This window comes from Aphidius gifuensis, linkage group LG5 (genome assembly GCF_014905175.1).
Source record: "Aphidius gifuensis isolate YNYX2018 linkage group LG5, ASM1490517v1, whole genome shotgun sequence".
NCBI classification, from domain to species: domain Eukaryota; kingdom Metazoa; phylum Arthropoda; class Insecta; order Hymenoptera; family Braconidae; genus Aphidius; species Aphidius gifuensis.
This window is the reverse complement of record NC_057792.1, coordinates 2,884,406-2,907,350: the sequence shown is the minus strand read 5'-3', so window position 1 is coordinate 2,907,350 and position 22,945 is coordinate 2,884,406. Positions and strand designations below refer to the sequence as shown.

Below are 22,945 nucleotides of genomic sequence, written 5' to 3'. Positions count from 1 at the left end.
TTAATAAATTTTTTTTTTTCAACACTTTATATAACCTTGCTCAACATTTATCCAAACATAATAATTTTTACAAAATACCCATATGATTATCTAAAAAAAAAAAAAAACTAATGTGAATATAAATTCAATTTAAAATTCTCAGTAAAAAAAAAGGGTTGGATAATATCGATTTCATTACACATACATCCCTTGAAAGTTAAAAAAAAAAAAAAGCTTGAATTACTGTGACATCAAAAGAGGGAGAAAAAAAATGAAAATAAAAAAAAAAAAAAATTGAATTAGGGTCGATGCTAATTAATTGAAATTGATCTGTTTTTATATCTCGTTCAATAAATTCCATTAGTAAAAAAAATAAAATAATGCTATCTTTTATATTATTTATATAAAAAAAAAAAAATTGATGGAATTTGTTGTAATTTATTTAATCATTTAATTTATATTTAATTTATTTATATATGTTTAATTTTAAAGGGTAGACATTGTCCTATCTTATATATATTATTACATAACATAAATGGTATTACAGACACGGCTTGTGCGTATAAGAATTTGTCCAAGAGAAGAAAAACGGATATTTACGATTATCGTGTCTGTTTAAACGACAAAACCGGACGAAGCGATTCCACGGTTCACCTCTTCTATATACCATATAAATATAAATGCGTATATACAATGTGTAACCAATGATTCTTCTTTGTGATCATTAACTCAATTTTATTTATTCATTATTTTTTTTTTCATCCATATGACTTGAAAAAAAATATAAAAAAGAATAATTAATTTTTTATCTTAATTATCATAAGTTTATTAACAAAATTATACAATAATATTTTTAATATTTATCAATTTTTTTATCTAATAAAAGAAATATAAAAAGCATGAATATTTTTAAGATAAAAAATTGAATTATTTAAATTAAAACTATATTTGAATATTAATATATAAAATTGAGAAATATTTGAAAAAATAAAATTTATAAATGATTGAAGAGTTGCAATTATTGTGAGTCATTTTAGTATTAGAGTGGTAAGCTAAATAAGTGGGTGCACAAATGTGTCGGTTAACTACGAGTATTATTGCAATGTACACTTTGGTATTATAATACCAGCATCATACACATACTCTGATGGTCCAAAATGATATTCCTTTCTCTCATTCATCCCACGCTCAAGACAACTTTTGATTCAGTGTGTTGGTTATTTTTTTAAAAAATTTTTTATTATGTTCATGCAGGTTCATGTGCTCAATTACAAACTAACAAAACACTCTTTTATTCATTCAGTGTATACACACCTGAACACAATAATACACACACTTTTAAAAAATAAAAAATAATACTTAAAAATGCAGATTTTGTAATTACACACGATGCTGAATCTTAACAACTTAATTAAAATGATCAACATAGTTTTCATTTCAATTAACATTTTTATATTTAAAATGAAAAAAAAAAAAAAAAAAGAATGATATTACTTGCATAAAAAAAAAATGACGTCAATAATATGTAGAAGCAGTTTTTTCTTTTAGTTCATTCCTTTGAGAAAATGGTGTTAACGCTAATGTCATTTTCAAGTTTTATAAATGTCATTGTGGTTTTAATATGAGTCATAAATAAAAATGTAATTTATTATGAGTCAGGCATTGAGTATAGAATACATTTGACAATTTATTTATTTTATTTTCAAAATCAAAAGTGTGGTATTCATTAATCATTTAAGACATCTTGAACTATGTCATTACATATTTTGCATAAAAAAATATATGTATTTTATTTATATCATTTTAATATTTAATAATTCAAAATTTATTTTTAATAAATATTACTATATTGGCAAATTTATTTCTATAGGCAAATATTTTTTTACATGTGATTTTTCTATTAGTTATGGGAAACTTTTGGTTGATGAAAAAAAAAAAAAGGATTATTTGACCCTTGAATCACCCTTTAAGTTTTGACAAACAATATATAGTTCAAGCAATGTTACGGACAATTTACTCACAAAATTAGTTACAAAATGCCTCGATCTATCTGCCCATCAGGCAACTTCCGCTTCCTTCATGAGTAAATACGATGAACAAGAAAGAGTATAAATATATGGAGACCCATTAAAATTGCTGGAGAGTTGAGAAGAGTTATTGTTCAATGTTCATGGAGTATTGCCATTATGAATTTTAGTATACACACAGTAACAATTTATGATTATAGCATTTATTTTATGTTTATATATATATATTCAACTTGTTACTTATTTTATTATTTATCTTGTTTATAATTTCTTTTTCTATTAAAATTATAATTCATTAAAATTATTTTAATATTGTTTTTTTTAGTTACATAATTTTGTATATCATTTAAAAGTTTTGTTTTAATCGTGTTGGCCCAACCCTATTTTTTCTTAAAAGTTAAATTGCAAAACTCATCCAATTAAATTGTTTAAACATCATTCAAACACATTGCATTGTCTTTTATGTTTAATACAAGGACAATATCTATTTAAAAAATAAATAAAAAATCAATTCGCTTCTGTTTATCATCTTTTTTATTTTTTTTTAACAACTGATGAACGAACGCAATAATGAGCCAAAGTGTTTTGGCATTGATTTTAAAATTACAATTCTATTCAAAATTGTTTTACTAAAAAAAAAAAAAAATTTTCTTTTAACAACCAATTATTGATCAATAATAAAAGCAATTAAAAATAATTTAACTATTATTTTTTTATAGTTTATATGTCTTTTTTTTAAGTAACTATAAAATTTATTTTTTATTTTTTTTTTATTATTATTTAAGTAATTAAACAAATGCCAAAATAATTACGAAAAAAAATAATTTAAAATAATTAATTAATAGCTTTTAATTAGTAAATAAAAAAAAATTTCTAATTTTAATTTATTTATTACATATAAATTTAATTTGTCATTGATTTTTTTTATGTGATTTTATTTTTATAAAAGATTTATTTTATTTTCATGATTTTTTGGGTTTAAAATTTTGGCTAATTTTGATGATGATTGATGGAAAATTATACGAGCAATGAAGGGTAGTTGTGTGAGTTAAATTATAAGGGGAAAAAAAAATAAATAAAATTATAAAAATGATAGCCAGGAAACAGATATGATGCGCGTCGCGAAGCGTGAAACATAGTGATCGCGCCCATACTGATTATATGCATACGCGATCATGTAAAATAAATAAATAAGTAAATAAATAAATATATATATATGAAAACAAAAGTACAATGTAATATGCGTGGGTGTTAAAAAGAGTCAGGTATATAAAGTTGAGGTATGAAGCCAGAGTAAAAGTATGCGTAAATATAATTTAACTTTTGTTGATGTATATGTGACTATGTGAGTATAAATACCAAAAGAATATTATAATATATATATAATGTACTCAAGAGAATTACATACAAAAAAAAAAAAAATGTTAAAATGCCAAAAATTACAAATAAAAACCCTCAACGAAAATTTAAACTCCGTTCCAACGATTATGGAAAGAGTGTAATCACCCTAATAATGTAATCGCATGGGAAGTTTAATACAATAAAAAAAAGACGTTAACATGTTATATATTTGCCATGAAACTCATTAAAATTTACCCTATGTATTTGATCTCAATAAATATTATATATATTCTCACGAAATTTTATATACATTTCACACCAACCGTGACGATTCAATTTTATTAAGTTTGCCTTTTTGTTTTTTTTTTTTTTACAATTAATTTTTATTTATTTTTTTAAACTTTTGATATATAAATAATGTACTTGCAATGTTTCATTATATAGAGGAAAATAGAATATAATGTTAATTTTAATATTTTATTATTTTTTTTTTTTTTAATTTACAAGGTGTTTAGAATTTTTATTATAATTTTATGGAAAATAATTATTGCATAGATTTTTTATTAAAAAAATAACCATTAAAAATGACTTTTTTTTTCTTAAATAATTAGGTGATATTATAATTTTTATTTTTATGATTTTAGATAATAAATTTATAGCTGAAATTTAAATTTTTTAATTGATCAATTTTTTCTTTTTTTATTAGAAATTAATTTTATGAAAAATATTTATTGTTAATTAAAATAATAATTTATTTAATTTAAAAAAAATAATTTTTTATTGTTTATTAAATACTGTTAATTATTTTTGAATAAAAAAAAAAATTTTTTTAAATATTGATAAATAAATTTAACAATACTTTTGATGACGCGAATAAATTTCTAAATAATATTTCACAGTTTTGAGACAAACAACAAACTGATAAGAAATATATAAAAAAAAAAAAAAATTATATATTTATAAAGAATACAAACACTTCCGGATTTAAAAAAAAAAAAAAAAAAAAATTTTGTGTCAGTTTCTTTTCACAGTATATCTCACTTATTTATTTATATTTATTTTTTCTTTTTAAATAATGTCTTTTATTATTTCAACTGATTGTATAACTGTTCATCTATCAATAGCCTAAATTTAAAATTCCGGATATGCTGAGCTCATTTTTGTGTATTATCTATATCTCTTCGCTATACTTTTAGTCATCTTCAACAGATTCATTGAGTGTCTTTCATGCAACGCATTGTTATTTCGAAAAATAACAGAAAAAAAGCCAAATAAAATTACAAAACCTGTATGAAAGCAAAAAAAAAAAAAAAATTTTATTCATCAACATATAAGAGAAGTGTAAAAAGAGAGGGTTTTTTTAAAATAAATAAAAAAATAAAATAATAATAGAAAAATCATGAAAGTGTGTATACATAGGCTAGCAATAAAGCATCGATATGACAATGGCTACCTGGTTAAGTATTGAACACGCGGTTAAGACTTGTCAATATAACCAACAGGAAATTACCCAGCGACCTTATTGTTTATTGTTGCGGTCCTCATCGACTCACTCGATAGAGTCATGAATGACCTATATCCTTTCAGTTCAAAAAATAAATGAATAAAAATAAATTATCGATATATTCTATTGAAAATAACAACTTTTTTTTTTTTTTTCATTTATTTTTTAAATAAAAATGTCATTTTTACATTAAAATATATATTGCTGATTAAAATACATGATAACGTATGTATTGAATTTTGAAAAAAATCTACATTGATATTGTCTGTTTTATTATATTTCATTGAATTTAAAATATAATCTTATGAAAGTTATTGATAACTAGATTTCATTGTTTGATATTTATTTGATATTTAATTTTTTCATAAACATTATTTATGTGTTTTACTATAAATATTATTTAATATTGTAAGGTGAATCGAAATGTACTAAATGTTTTTTAATTTTTATTCATTTTTAAATTACGGAAATAGTATAATTTTATATTTACAATTGTTATTTTAATAATGACCATATAGTTTAATAAATATTTTAATTTATTGACTGTTTGTTTTATTATTTTAATTAGATAATTTTTTGGTGGTTAATAAATATATACTGAAATTGATGCAGTTTGTGGGAGTCTTGTAAATTTATTTTGCAGATTTTTTAAAAATATAGTAAACATAAATATTCTGGTTAAATCATAACGAATGAAAATATCCTGGTAAATAGATTTCGAAAAAAAAAAAAAACAAAAATATATCCAGTCGATTGTATTTAGTATAAAAAACATTAAATTGTTTTAATTAAAATTTATCATTATAAAAATTATATACAAGCATTTTAACATAATAAACATATTGATATTATAAAAATTTTAAATGTCTCTTAAATTATGACAACATTATATGTTTATAAAAATTAAATATTTTAAAATTTAATTTTATCTATAAATCTTGGCGATACATTTAAAATAAATTATAATTTACATATTCTAGTAGACATTTTCTGTAATTTCTTTATTGTTTTTTGACTATTTTCATAAACTGTAAATAAAATTTTCATTCAGGATATTGTGTGACCAGGATATTAAGTAATGTAATATATAATAAATTATTTTATGACTTGATTTAACATTTTCATCAAGTATTTAACATTTACCATTTTATATAGTTTTTTAATATGAATTTTTTTCTATTTTTTTTATTGTTTATAATTTGTTTGATGAAGATAATGATGATTATCATCATCATAATGATAAGAAAATAATAAAAAAAGAAAATGATTTGCGTGATAGTTTGAGATGTCCCCTGAGGTCTTGTTTTGCAGATAGATATGAACCTTCGTAAAAAATATAAAATAAAATAAAAAAGAAAAATAGTTTTCACTTGGGTATATGGTCAATGTTGGATTGTTGGTAAAAGATGACTTTTGTAGAAAAGCACGGAAGTCTTAAGGCCTGTATAACACCATTAGCATTGCTAGCCTAGCACTGGATGGATTGTAAAGCATCGGTATCTACTGTAATAACTGTGAAGTGGCGTCACGCCATCCATGCTAATGAGACTCGATTTAATGGTGCGATGAGCCAGTCCTATACATAATTTTTTTTTTTTTTTTAAACATTTTATTATATATCCTAAATAATAAACAATATAAAAATTCATTACTTTATATTGTCACTGTAATATCAAATTAAACAGTCTTTAAAATTTTCATCAAATTTTTTATGATTTTATTTTCATACGATTTGTATTTTTGAATATGGCTTATTTTATATTTTTTTTTTTTGCAACAACAAAAAATAACTGTTGGGCTTTGCATCGGCCAAGTAACGGATTTTGTAAATTGTTTTTTTTTTCTGGTATTTTTTTGTAATATTATTTTTCTTGTTTGCATGATAACATCCATGAGTAAAATCAGAATCATGTTACAATTAATTTATTCGATCGACTTGAGTGTTTTGGTTTTATTAGTTGGATAAATGTTTTAAATATTTATTTAATTTATATTTTAAACTCGTGTAATGCTGCTTATAATTATATCTATTTTTTTTTTAAATTATTACATTTAGAAATAATTAGATGAAAAAAAAAAAAGGAGAAGACAAATGTACATTTATTTTATAAATGTAAATAGAATGATTTAGTGTTGAATTTAATTTGTTGAAGATATATGTTGAGAAAAAAATTCTTTTATCGGTAAATTTTTTATTTATTTATTTGGTATTTTTTTTTTTTTTATATATGTATTTACAATGAATAAGAAATTTAACATGCGTTCCGTCGTGTCCAAGCGTTGAGTTCTCGGCCAGCAAGTGATTACTACGCAAGTCAAGAAGTACACAATAATCGTGTTGTTGAATACGCGACGGTACGCATCTTAAAGTCACTTCATATATGACTTATCACTTCAACAAAATTAAATTATACTTCTTGTCAATATAATCTTCTTATAAATGCAAAAAAAAAAATATTAAAAAATGTCAAAAATTATTTAAATAAATTTACAATCAATTTAATTTTTTTTTTTTAATCTTTATTTATTTATTTATTATTTAAAATTGTAAATTAATAAAAATGCAGTTATATTTGAGTGATATTGTCAATTCAATTTGATAAAAAAAAAATGATAAAAAAAAAAAAAAAAAGAGATCACGATTTCGCGAGACTCACGTTCGAGTGAAAGTCGTTTATTCATTCGGTCATCTGGTTTATATTTTTTATAATTTTTTTTATCATTTGTTTATTTTTTTTATTTAATTGTTTATAAATTATTATATTTTTTTTATATGATATTATTTTGTAAATTTAATGGTCTTTTTAAGAAAAGTAGTGTGTTTATTGTTGGGGTAATTAATGTAATTATAAATTGATATTAAATTTGAGGTAATTTGAAAAAAAAATATTAAATATTGTTTCAATGTTTACATCGTTACATCAAAAATAACTTGTTTTCCAACTTGTTAAGACAACTTTTGTCTCATCTTGTCATTATGCTTTCACTTAACCCTCCTTTCACTTATTTTTACTTTGAAAATTTTCTTTATCGATATTTAACCCCAGTTATTTACATTCAATTAATTAAGTCAATACTAATTAGACCCAAATTCACATTTATTATTTATTTTTTAATTTTTTTATTGATCAAGCTACGTGCAAAGTTATTGCTGTTACACTTGTTAAACTAAAAGGCTTTTAAAAATGAAAAAAATAAAAAAAACCTTTCACAATTTAAAATTGCATTTTTTAAAATCAAACTCGTTATTTACAGTTATTTTTTTTTTTCAAATATAAACCAAGCAATTATTATGAAAAAAAAAAAAATAATAATTTATTTGATAATAGTGTATTAATAAAATGAAATAAATTAGTAAAAAAATATAATTTTTCATCAATTTGATAGAATTAAAATGATTAAAAAATAATCATTGATAAATATACAAATTAAAATGTAAAAAAAAAAAAAAAATTAAAACAAGTAAATTTGGTTTTAAATTAAATTCTTGTTTTAAATTTTAATTATAAGCTTTGGTATTAGTTACTGTATATCTTTATACGTGTTATTTGATGAGGAAAAAAAATGATGATGATGATGATGAAGAAGAAGACGAGTAGCGAATGGCGCGTGCTCAGAGTTCATCTGGGAGGCGTACAATGTCGTGGTCAGGGCTTCATGGTTCTTGGGCCCGTAGGTGGTTTGCAAGATGAACAAGAAGGGGAAATGAAAAAAAAAAAAAATATATATACTATAAAACAAGCCTGATATAACGGTATCAGTAAGGAAAGCACCGCACTAGCAGTTCAACCCATAATAAACACAAAAAAAAATGAACAAAAAATTCATACACACACAGCATCATCTCTTCTTCAAAAAAAATTCAACAAAAAATTATTTTTATTATATTAAAAATATATTTAAATTTATATATTAATTTTGTCTTTGAATAAATATATTTTTTTATATTTATTTTTCACAAACATCTGCCACTTGTTACTGATCAAAATAAATCTGCTCCACATCAATCATCAAGTCAATTAACAATTTAATTAAAATTAAATAAAAAAAAAAACAAGTTGTTAAATAAATATATCTTTTTTTTTTTTTACAGACTTATTATGTCTTAAATTTATTTTATTATAAAATTTTATTATGAAGCAATTAATCAGTCAATTAAACATTGATTTATGAAGATTTTTTAAGTCGATATATTTATACATAGAGAGGTCAGAGGATAATAATTATGCGGAACCAATTAGTCTCGCATTCCGCTTGTTTCGATGCCACAAATATTAACAACTTAATCTAACTGATTTTTTAGCAGTATTTTTTTTATTATTTCAAATTACTGTTGTTATTATTTTTTATCGTTTTAATTAGTAGCTCTTGTATTTCATCCAGAACAACTCCTTTTTTTTATTTTCAATTTATTTTTTTTTTTATACATGTATATTTATTAATTTTTTTTATTTATTTGTTTTTATTTTTATCTTGTGAGCTATGCACTTTGTATGATTGAGAATACGTGATGACTTCGGGTCAATAATAGTGAAGCACGTTTTGTCATAATACGATCACGTCTACCGGCATTTCTTTGTCCCATTTTTTTATGAATTAATCTGTATTATAAAGTGTATATATATTTTATTTTTTTTTTCATTTCTTTTAAATTATTTGCCTGACATTGAATAGAAAAAAAAAAAAATTGAAATATCTTTTCTTAATTACAATGAAATAATAATTTAAAATAAATAAATTCAATTGATTTTGTTTATTGCATAAAACTTCAACTTCATATTTAAGAATCGATTTCACTTCATTTTATCGATAAAAAAAAAAAAAATTAAAAATCAAATTGATAAACAAATTTTTTAAATAATAAAAGCATTGGTCCAGAAATATATTTTCGAAGACGCCTTTCAAAGAGTCTCGTTGCGCAAGGATGCAAACTTGGATATAGGTCAAGAAACAAGATTTGTATCTTGTATGCAGCATGCAGTCCATGCTGCTGGAAGTACCCGCAAGCCAAAACAGTTTTCAATAAATAAAGACAGATATAAAATAAAGAAAATATAAATGTGTGCATTTGTATATATATACAAAAAAAAAGAGAGAGAGAAAGATAAAGAGCAACAAGAGGGTAGATGAAAAGAGAAGTCAGGAAAAATATAATGATATATATAAATATATAAGTTGTGTATATTTCTGGAGCTCGATTACTTGTGAGTGCATTTAACTTGAATAAAGCAATGCAAGTTGTTCACGTATATATGTATAAAATTGTTTTTTTTTTTTGTTTAAATAATAATAATAATATAAACAAGAAAAGAGATGAAATAAAAGGTGAAAGAATGAAAGAAAATAAGAGAGATAAACTCATGTGATCCTGCAGACTTTCTAACATGACTGAGCGCATTCGTAACTCAACTTGGTAATATAAAACAAAGAAGCTTGTTTTAATAATATATAAAATATATATTTAAAAAAAAAAAAAACAATGATAGTCTTTAGTTTTTAACACCTTCTGTGTTGAGATATTTTTAAATTAAGGCACGCCCCCCCTTACATTATAACACCTCCCCTGTATTACAATTTAATCACGTAATGTAATTTTTCATTTTTTCGATTAATATATTTTTATTATTTGAAATGTATTTAATTAAAATATATTAATTGAATTTGAATTTTGATAATGTATTAATGTTAAAATGTAAATAAATTATTTTATTTTTTTAATTTTTATTACGTTTTTATCGGGGATATGTATCAATGTATATTCTTTTTGTTTTTTATATCGAAATTTTACGATCGAATTGTGTACTGGCAAATAGTTTTAACACGATAGTTTGAAATATATCGTTGGAATTTACGTGACCTTATGCGATTCCCATGGAAATTCCATAAGGTTGAATTAGATGTTCTTGTGAAATCATTGCTTTAAATGCTCACGATACTTGGATTAAATGAACGAAAAAAAAAAAATTTCTTGTTTAATTTTCTTCATACATGTTTTTTTATAATTTCTTTTTTGCATTTTTTATTATGTATACAATTTTTTTATTTTTTTGTTAATGCATTATGAAGTTTAAACACAACTTGAAATGATTATTTACCTTTGCATTTGAATCTTAATTTCTTTTTTTTTTTTTTTTTTCTTGAGTTTGGATAAATATATAAATATATTTTTTTTTTTTTTTCTTTTTATTTACCTCAATATATCGATAAGAGAACCAGCTTCTCAAGATTTTCCAAGATACTCAACCCCAAATTTATCTTGGTAAATATCCGTATATATAAAAAGAAAAAAAAAAAATTAAAATTTCTTATTTATATATTTACATTAAAAATTTTATTAAATAAGACATTTTTAAAAAAATTTTTTAATTTATTATTTCATTGAGTGTTTTAAATCAATTTTTTTTTTTTTTATAAATTTTTTTTTTCGAAAGTTTGTTATTTCATCTGATGGAATAATAATAAATATTCCAATTAATCTGATTTTTATTTTTTTTAATTTTTCAATACCTGATGATGATGATGAAAAAATAAGAAAAAAAAAAATGTTATCGTTATGACACTGAAATATATATATTTTTTTTTTTTGAGATTGATTTCTTTTGAAAAATCATGTGTCAATGATTTGTTATGACTTTCACTGTAGATATTATATATTCACAGTATAGTAAGGGCATAAGAAACTTTCTAATAAGATACCATTTGACATAATTCTGATCAACTAATTTATTTTTTTTACATATTTTCAAGACACCCATGTAGAAATTCTGGACTAATCAATTCAAAATTTTAACTTTATTACGCAAATATTTTCGTAGACAAATTTTTTAGTTTGCTCTTGAAAAAAAAAAAAAAACAAATTATTATTATACTTGGTAATTTTACAGATAAAAATATAAACAAATTGATTATTATTTTAATCATCAGAATAAAACTCAAGTATATTTTTATTATTAATTATTATAATTAATTTTTCTGCTAAGACTTTGATATTTTCATTGTAATATTTAAACGTAATATTGATTATAATATATTTTTTATATATGCAAAATCATCAATAATATATACGACTATCAATTTATGAAAAAAAAAAATTATTTTTTTCTTATATACACATACATTCCGGATGTATTATCGCGACAGTACATAATATATTATGTGCAAGATAATATAAATTCAAACTTGCTATCCATACATATCTTGTTAAAAAAAAAAAAAAAATAAAGTAAAGTTATTAACGTAACTCAATGTCACATTGAGATTAGAATGTTTATCATCTCACATATTATTCGTCATCTTTGACGGGGTTTCTCTTCTGTTTACTGAGATTATCCGCGAGTTTCGTATCGCAAAATAAAAAAAAAAAAAATAAAGTAACCATAAAAATTAAATATCCAAAAATAGAAATAACATATTTATTTGATAAAAATTATCAGTCACATGTTTCAATATACATCATCATCAGCACTCCAGTAAAGGCACAAGTGTAATTTTTTTTTAAATATTTTTTTTCCCACTAATTTATCAAAAGAATTTTCAAACTGAAAAAAAAAAACATGCATAAAAAACATCAACATTTAAACTTACGCCTTTTTATTACTACCATGATAAATATACGTAGAAATTTTTTTAAAAAATGTTAATGTCAATTTAAACAACTTATTTGTGATTTTTTTTATTTAATTTATTTCTATGTTAAATTTGTAAAATAGCCGTTAATGGAAATCAATCATGTTGTTACAATGTTTTTTTTTTTTCTTTTAATTTTTTTTTTTTCATTTAAAAGAAGTATATAAAGACATAAACTAATTGCCAAGTCTGTTCTTACTGTTCCACGCATACTTTTGTCCTGAAACATATACAACTATTAACTCGTAATAATTTACTCTTGGCAAGTTTTATTACATGCCCCAAGAGCTCAATTGAATTATTAATGACAAGTGAGACAATGTGCGATTAAAACCTTCTAACATTATTTTTCAATTTATATGTATTTCTGTTTTATTTTGCTCTATTAATTTATTTATTTATTTATTTATTTTTGCAATTTGCCCGTGGCCTTGTCAACCAACAATCAGGGTGGTATTTAAATTTTTTTAAATAAATTTTATCGACAACAGGAAAAGTGAAAGATATATTTACAAGTTTTATTTATTATTTTATTATACCACAATATTGTATGTATAATAAAGTATTTTTTATAGACAAAGCATTGGTAACAATACGAAAATTTTATAGATAAATATTGTTTTTTTTTTTAAAAAGTTAAACATCATAATATGCAAGATGTCTATATACTCATATTTATATACTTTTTTATTATTTACTTGTTTAAAGAAATAATAAAAATATATTTTTTAAATACTTTGATTTAAGTATGTTTTAAAGATATATTTATTTCAATGCACATGGATCTTATCGTTTGTTTGTACGGCGTCAATGATACGTGAAAAAGTGTGAGAAAAATCGTGACGCAAAATTTATATACATATTTATTTTTTTTTATATTCATCAATTTAAAATAAAAGTTTAATTTTTTTTTATTTTTTATATCTTATAAGGTTTATTGTTATTTTTGATTTTTTTTTTTTTATCATCATTTTATTTATGTAATTTATTTATTGTTATAATTATTATTATCTTGGTTTCGATTTAAAATTATTTTCATTATAATCTGGCAATTAATTTATCTGATCGTAAATGTCACAGAATGAATTGACCTGAACTTTAATCGTTGCTTCATATTAATTGTGAAATGTATTTCACATCAGAAAAGAATCTAGTTTAATTTTTTTTTTTCTTTCACTCGTTTGTCCTTTCGTCAATTGTAATTTATTAATAATTTAATGCTTTTTTATTTCTTTAAATTTCATGGTTTTAAATTATTTATTAATTATCATGGAAGTATAATTTAGTTTGTGAAATTAATAAATTTAAATGGCTTGAATATTTTAATTTGATAATTTATCATTAACGTAAAACAATAAAAGTTATATAAATTTTTTTGACGAAATTTATCAATTAATAAAATTACAGTATTTTTTTATTATTAATTTCAATCAGATTATTAATTATTACTAAATAATATTTTTTTTAATTAGCTTAAATTTACAGAATGATGTAAATAATAAAAAAATTTAATAACATCTATTTTAAAAATAATATATAATTAATTATTTACAAATATTTTTATATTAATTTTATATTAATTAATCAATCAACCATTTAACAATATCCATAAAAATTAATTTCACATTTACATTAAAACCCCAATATATTTTTCAAAAAAAAAAGAACAAATTTCCAACAAAAACAATCAATAAATAAAAGCTCTAAATAAAATAAATAATATCAATTTTAATGTATGATTTTTCATCAATTTATAATTAAAAAAAAATAAATGTCATATGAATTTATTATAGATATAATAATTGTCTTTGTTGGGTATTTAAATTTAAAGATATCTGTTTAAGCGCGCAAGGTGAACCTCCCACACAAATAAAAAAAAAAAAATACGATGAATAAAACTCGACCAAGACATATATATAAATTCCGACCCCCCTTTTTACCTGATGCCCTTCTCTCAATGCACTTGAAAAAAAATATAAAAATTTTTTTTTCCATTTTATCTACACGTGTTATATACCTACAAATGAACATACCTGATTTTTGCGAATCAAGTCATAAAAAAAAATTGAAATATAAAAAACCATCAAGTATAATAAAATCAAATGAATATAAAAATTTGTATATTACCATTGGATTTTATGATCAATTGAAAATATGTATGGTAAATAGATAATATATTGCGTAAGCTATTTACATCGTTACAATTCATCTTGTCCTTGTTTTAAATAAATGATGTTTATTTGTGTGTAGAGGAATTTTATTGTGAGGTAAATATATGAGAACACACTCGATTGGACAAATTGATGTAATTTACAATGTTGTATATCCGTTTTGACGTTTAAAACTGGTTTTCAATTTAAAAATAACAAAAACATCTCTGTTTTTATAGTGCAAATATATATTCATTCTTTATAAATAAATATTAAAAAAAAACAATTTTAATATTCATTTTGTGTCACCAATGAATTTCTAAATTACAATACATTTATTTTTAAATATTTTCAGAGCTTTTTTTAATTTAATTAAATTGTTTTTTTTTAAATTTAATTATTATTTTTATATTTTTACATGTTACATATACTGAAGGACACTAATAGATATGTATACTTTTTTTTCTTCTTATTTTTATAATGATTATTTTATGTGTTAAGATTTGAGAAATAATCATACAAGAGGACCTCGATTATGCTGCACAACTATTGCCACTTATACCGTTTTATTTGCTTCTCAATATCATCGGCTTATTATTATTATTATTATTTTATTTATATGATTTTATCCTTCTTGGTTTTAACACGTGTAATATTGATATATATGTATATTAATATATTCATGTATGTGTATTATGTCTCAAGGTGTATTTGAGGGTATTTCTTGCTTTACAACTTTTCCAGCTTGAAGGCATATAAGTGAAGCTGGTGGGCAATAGTTGTGTGGTACCTCAACAGTTTTTCTTCTTAAATTAAGTGGGAGAATAGAATGCGGAATAGCCTAGATGTGATGTGAGCGTGTTATATTCTAGAGTCTCCTTATACCGCACTTCATCCTCATGTGTAAACGATTCCTTCGATCCCTTTTTTTATTATTTTTTTTTTTTTTTATATTTTTCAAATATTCAATACCATATATGGTCATCATGTTTACAAACTCTTTATCCTAAATTCTTCAACACTCTAACCATCAACTTTCCAATGAACACAATCTTCCAATTATAATTTTTTTTTTTTTTATTTTTTTTACTTCAAAATAATATACAATTCAATTATAATAAAAACATTTTTTTTTAAATTTATTACAAAATTGGTATATTAAAAATATATAATTCAAATTTTTTATGATTATAATCAGTCTAGCTGTCTAAAAAAAAAAAAAAAAAAAAAATTATTTAAAATATCAAAAACACGATATTACAAAATTTAAAAATAAAAAAAAATACGTTATTTTAAAACTCAAATATATTTTAAAATTATATTACATTATAAAAAATAATTAACAATTAATAAAAAAAAATTTCCAATATGTATTGTTATATATTTTAACGCGACATTAACACATCCGCCGGATATTTTTTTCGACGGAAATCAGGTGTACTTATTTGTTTATCAAAAAAAGTAATAATAGCATTTAAAAAAAAAAATCATTGCAGATTGGAGGGCCTTTTGTAATAAATATATAAAAAAAAAAAAAATAATATATATTTATATACTTGTTGATATATAGTATTAGTGGTAGGGATAATGTCTATTGAATTGAGACGAATTGTTGCTCTAGGCAATCACTAGTCCGCATGCATCCGGCGTGAAAAATGATAAGTCAAAGGTGCGTGAATTAATACTGTGTGTACACGATATTAACGCACTGCAACCCTCATTTTATAATATTAATATTTAACCCTGTTCAGTATGAATATTGAATGTACAATATTCATATAACAACAACATCCCAGGGTGGTGCGTGGGAGTTGCTTGACCGAACCATTGGAATCCAACTAACGGGAATTTCCGTTGATCCATCGGCTGGATTATTTCCTTCTTTACATATATGTATAATACACACACACACACACACACTGTTTATAATCCAAGGCGTATTTTTTGAATGAATATTAACTTCTCGAATAGTGTTGAATTATTTCATTCGGGAATTATATTTTATATCTTCTTTAACAAGTTGTTATTTTTATTTTTTATTCATCGATCGACACGAAATAATCGAAAAAAAATTAATAAAAATATGGATAGACTTTCTGTTGCGCATGGTCACGATGGAATTGACTGTCTCATAAATAATTTATTTAATTTTAACAATATACAGAATATTAAAATAATATATTTCATAATTATTTATACACGAAATACTTGTTATATTATAATAATAATTTATTTTTTATTTTTTAAAATTTTATTTGTTGGTAATAATAAGTAAAGATCATTAGTTTTAATTATTAATTTTGATAGTAAATATAAGACTTATATTTTTATTTTGAAATATATTTCAGTTCGATGTATTTATATGTTGCATTGTATTTTATTTTTTAAATAAACAGTGCATGAGATTTTTCTTGTACACCAAGTAAATATTATAAACATTTTTAAACATTTCATTGAGTAACTTTAGATTATCAAGATAATAATATGATTTACTTGATTCCAATCGGATTATTAGTTATTGTTAAATAACATATTTATTTTTTTTATAAATTTAAATTATTACAGGATGATGTAAATAGTATAAATATATTTGATAATATCTATTATAAAAATTTTAAATAGATGTAATATATTTATTTTTTTTTTTCAATTTATATTTTGTTTATTAGAGAAAATTTATGAAGAGAATATTCCTTTTTTTTTTTTTCTTTCACTTGATCTTTCTGTGTGTGTATATTTATGAGATATTTTAAGTTTTTTTTTTTTTATTGAATTTATTTTTTGTTGACTTATTTACGGGTGTATAGCCATCGCCGAGGACAACCGTTATGGTCATCTTTTCATAGTATATACACCTCGAAGTAATTTTATGTATAGATATATTTTTTTTTTCAACTTAAACCTCGACTAATCGTGTTGCTTATTTTCGCGATCTTATATATCTCGCTTAACTTTTTTGCCAAGGTATATAAACACATTAAACTTGGCTAAATTTTTTTAAACATTTTTTATTTATATATTTTTTCAACTCCAATCGAGGTCACATATGCATTTTTCAAGAAATTTAATTATAAAAAAAAATATAGTCATGTTTTCTAGAATATATTTTTTTGTTGTAAATATATATCAAGATTCAGGTGATTTTTTTTTATTTGAAAAATGATGATTTATTTGTGAGTATTGAGGCTATATCCTCCGGGAATAAATGTGTGGTTTTTTTTTTTTTTTTAAATTTTTCTATTTGATTTTTTAGGGGCGGCATGATTAGTCAAATTTGACCTGCAGGTAGGGCGTGATTTTTACCACCACGGGGTACGAGTTTCTTTATTTATTTTTTGTATTTTTTTTTGCTCCTATTGATCGTGATATTATATATTCAAGTGGCCACTTGAAATCGTCCCTCTTGAAACCTCAAAAATGACTCGATAAAAAATACATAATAAAAAAAATTGCAGATTGATTTTTTATTATATATAAAAATTTTTTTTTATATAAAAATATTTCTATTTATTTTGTAGATTATTATTATGATTTAAAAAAAGAATATATATGTATTCAAAAGAAGCCAGGAGTAGAGTTAGAATGGGACACTAATGCCACTGGGGCGGTCGAGTGTCATCCAATGAAAATTAGTTGACCACAAATCAACCAACTTTTTTTTTTTTTCTCGCGCAACCATTGTGTACTCTCGTTATTTAGAAAAGAAAAAAAAAGATTATATTCCATCTGGTGGTCAACAATGTTTACACATCAATTTATTACAGCCCCACCTCCTGAAGTTATCCAATAAATTAAAATGCCCCCAATATTTTCAATTTTTTATAAAATATATAATACCTCAAAATAAAAATTTTAAATTTATATATTATAAAAATAATAATATTAAATGAAACTCCTGTTGTTTATTTAGATTAATTTAGATCAATTTCAAGGGTTTTATATCAGTGAGTAAATAATACAGAAGTCTCAGGTGGACACACGATTAGCATCCAGCTGTGCGTCATCACACAATGATTTTTTAAAGATTTTTTTTATGGACCTGTTGTGTTAAAATGACATCCGGACCAGAATACAAAAACCAAGTGACATGCAATAATAAAAATACAAACAGAATAATATAAAAAAAAAATTATAATAAATAAATAAATAAAAAAAAAAATTAAGAAAAAAAAAAAAGATTGTATATTTTGATGTTGAGTCAAAAAAATGACTCGTGATAAATACATTTAAAGTTGAGATTGTCATGTTTAAAATCATCATTCAAATGACATTAAAAACTTGCAGGAGGGAAGGGACAAAAATTATTATTGAAGCTTCTTTATTCATAGTTACATTTCGTAGAAGCTTAAAAAAAATTATATAGGTGTATAAAAAATATACATATATATATAATAAGAGGTTAAAAAAAATATATATATATTTAAGTTTGTAGATTGACTACTGGGCTAATCCGAGACCACTTATCTTGATGTCCATCAATCCTCATAATTGTCTCATTGTGTACCATTCCACTTGCCATCAAATAAAGAAAAAAAAAAAAAATACATGAAATCAATCGCGGATCTTTTGGCTCACCCAACACGAAGTCAATAAATATGTATCGATTTTATCGATCGATATATTCATACGAATATATTGATCAATTGGTTTTTCGATCCCCCAGAGTGAGTATTTATTTTTCATTCAATTCAACTCTTGGAGATTTTCTTATGTAATAAAAAATAAATAATTTAAATTTCCAATATCTTTTTTTTTTTTTTGGAATTTATTTAAAAGACAGATTGAATTTGTCTGTGGAATTTTAAATTTTCATTTTTATTTATAAATTAAATAACAATTTTAAGTTTATTTTTCTTTTATAAAATTTTTTTTTACTAATAATTTTTAAATAAATTAAATTAGCTAGGTTTTATTATGATTTTTTTTTCTAAATATTAACAAATTTAATCTCGTTTTAAACTTACAATTTTTTTTTTAAATAATTCTGCAATTTATTATCCAACTGAGTGATAATTAAAACCCAATTTAATTTGTCTGACGAAATCAACTTTATTCTACTTAAAAAAAAAAAAAAAATTCCCAATAAAAAAAAATACTCACTGATATATTAAACGATTGTTGATAGAATATAGAATTAAATTGAATAAAAAAAATTTCTACTCGTACAAAAAAAATTGCTAGTTTAAAATAAAACAAAAAATTATTTTTAATACATCAAGACTTTCTTCCCTCACTGTGCGCTGAATATTTTCTTTGTTACATTCATTATGACTCAGAATTGTTAGCTTGTGTCTATTATGTTATTTTCAATTTTAAAAATGTATTTTTTTTTCTTCCATTATTTTTATATATTTTTTTTTATTTTCTGGACATACATGCAAGTCTACCCAGTATGTTAATTTGCACTGATGACCCCATCAGTGAACACGCTCACTATCCCTTCTCAACAGATGCTAAAACACAACTTCATAGTTTACATTTTATATATATATGTCTCTTGATTATATGTCCATAGGTTTAAGTGAATTTTTTTTATTATTTTTTTTTCATTTTTAAACAACCAGATCCAGTCATATACATATATAAAATACACACATAGATGAATATGTGCTTCCAAAGATCTCAACATTGATTCAACACATATCTCTTTATTTCTTGTTCCTACAATTTCTTATCCTCTTGATTCTCATACACTCCTACGCACACACATTCAAAAAACCATTTGACTAAAGAAATAAAAAAAAAAAAAAAATATATTTGCAAGAGCATTCCAACCAGTCAATTGCTTCTAACTTTGCATCTCTTATGTCCTTTTTTTTTTTCTTTCATTTATTCTTGTTTTAATTTTATTTTTTTATTCATCATCATTGGCTGTATACCACAAGTAACTCTTTATCTCGCACTTAACGTTGTTCGCCTGTTCGTTATTACTAATCGATTGGAAATTAACATTTCAACTTACAGTATCCATCATCTTGTAATAATTTATATTTAACTCAATTATTTTTGTAGATTTATAAAGCTAAATTAAACTAATAATATAATTATATTTAAATTATAATAATTTAAAATTTTTTAAAGATTAATTTAAATTATAAATAAAAAGACAAAATTGATATCCTTTTTTTTTTAAATATTATTATTAATTTAATCTTTTAAGAATAGTATTTATTTTTGAATATAATGAAATTATATGAAAAATAATTTAAAGCTCATCTTGATCTGATCTCATTAAACACACAAACAACATAATCCTATTTATTTATTTATATTTTTGACTACATTGAGATATAATCATCCCTCTTCTCGTAATTCCCTCTTGAAAATAAAATAATAATAATATGCATTAACACGCATTTATTGGAATATATAACGAGCATCAAAATAACACAATGCTCGCACATAATCACACACATCTAAAAATTAAAAAAATTTATTTAAATATATATCAAATCATTCTGAAAATATTTATTGCGGATATTTTTTTTTCCAACAATTTTAAGCAATGAGTTTTTTTTTTTGAAAAAAATAAATGTACTTGTATTTAAAGCAGTTGATCAAGATTTATAATTTTAAAAGTTGTAAAGAAGTTAAACGAATGGAAAAAAAAATATATTAAGATAACCCACGCAATGAAAAAAAAAATAAAAAAAAATATATATAAAGTCAAAAATACTTAGTTCTAAGCGAGTTGTGATTTTTTACTTTTTTTTTTTTGATTATTGTCGTAGAGAATCAAGGGTAGAAAAAGAAAAAAATAAATATATTTTTTCGAGTGTATATGGAGGCACGTGAGAAAGGCCCCAACAAGGGGACTGATTTATAACGGCCATTCATTCTAATCGTCCTGAATCTTACATCCTTCGTGTCTACTGTTGCTTGCACATCTTCCAAGATATTCAGTGCAAAGGTACCATGGCTAATTGACTATAAAAACTTGAATATTTGGTCGCACCCATAAACCATTTAATTAACAAGTTTTTTGGAGTAACTTTAGTTTAACATACAGCACACATGTCAAATTCAATGACAATAAATCTCAACTTGATCAACTCTAAATTTAAAAAAAAATAAATAAACAAAAAAATAATAATAAATAAAATATAAATTACAAAAAAGAAAAATAAAAATAGTAAAATCTAACAAGTCAAAATGACTGAATTTCAATACATGAATATTTTCTCTTTTTAGATTTATTGACTTGTTAAAAACATATGCAACAATGAAATAAAAAAATTAAAAATTTATATACAATATATACCAAGTATATTTTAAAATAGAAAAAAAATTTTTTTTTTATGATAAATTAATGTTAAAGAAAAAAAAAAAAGGATTTTTTGAGAAAAAAATTTAAAATAAAATAAATTATATCTATTATAAAGTCAAATCTAATAATGGAAAATGATTTAAAAATTACAACATGAATAATAATAAATTATATTAAATATTAAATTAAGCATGTCAAATGATTCTTCACAGTTTTAAACAATTGTACATTAAAAACACGTGAGTGTATGAGCAATACATACACAAGATATGTCAGTATGTTGTCTTGCCAACACAAGCCATCATCTATTTTTCACTCATGAAGAAAATGTATATATATATATTATTTATTTACTGTTTATTATAAGTATATATTATGTTTAATGTAGTTATGTCTTGTATGATTTCATAATATTATTTATGCACCGTATAGAATTCTTCTTTAACTCATTCATTCATTATTTATTATTTTTTATTTTTTAATTTACTGTTACTTTTATTATTTATTTGGGTTAAATTTTTTTAACAATGATATACAATCATGATCAGGTGTGTGATCTTAATTGTGAGATATTGAAAATCATGTTTATTCAATTTTATTCAATTTTTTTTTTTTTTAATTTAAAAAATAAATAATTTATCAACTTTTATTTGAAACATTATTTTGTTTTTTTTTTTTTTAATTTATAGAGCTTTTTAACAGATAATTATAGAGCTTTTTGGATTGTTAGTTGAAAAATTAAACCGTTCAAAAATTTTATAATACAGTTGTACAAAAATTTTTAAGATACATATTTTCTCGTGATTTTTTTTTTGATTTTATGCATTCAGTACTCAAAAGACATTATTTATTTTGTTTATTATTATTATTATTTGCATATAAAATTGTAGAAAGTGATATATACTAGTTATACTACAATTTTAAATGGAGACTACCTAAATCAAATGTCATCGTCAAGCTTAATTATGAGAGTGCTCCAACAGTGTATTCATGCTGAGCTTTCGGGTGGTCCTATATCTTTAATTTAAAAAATATTTATTTCTTTATATAT

The 22,945-nt window shown here is 22.2% G+C and overlaps 1 protein-coding gene across 2 annotated transcripts in view; it reads left to right on the top strand.

The window, feature by feature from the left end:
• Positions 1-22,945, top strand: part of LOC122856779 (homeobox protein 2-like) — a 39,827-nt gene that overhangs the window by 4,391 nt on the left and 12,491 nt on the right. The window lies entirely within an intron of this gene.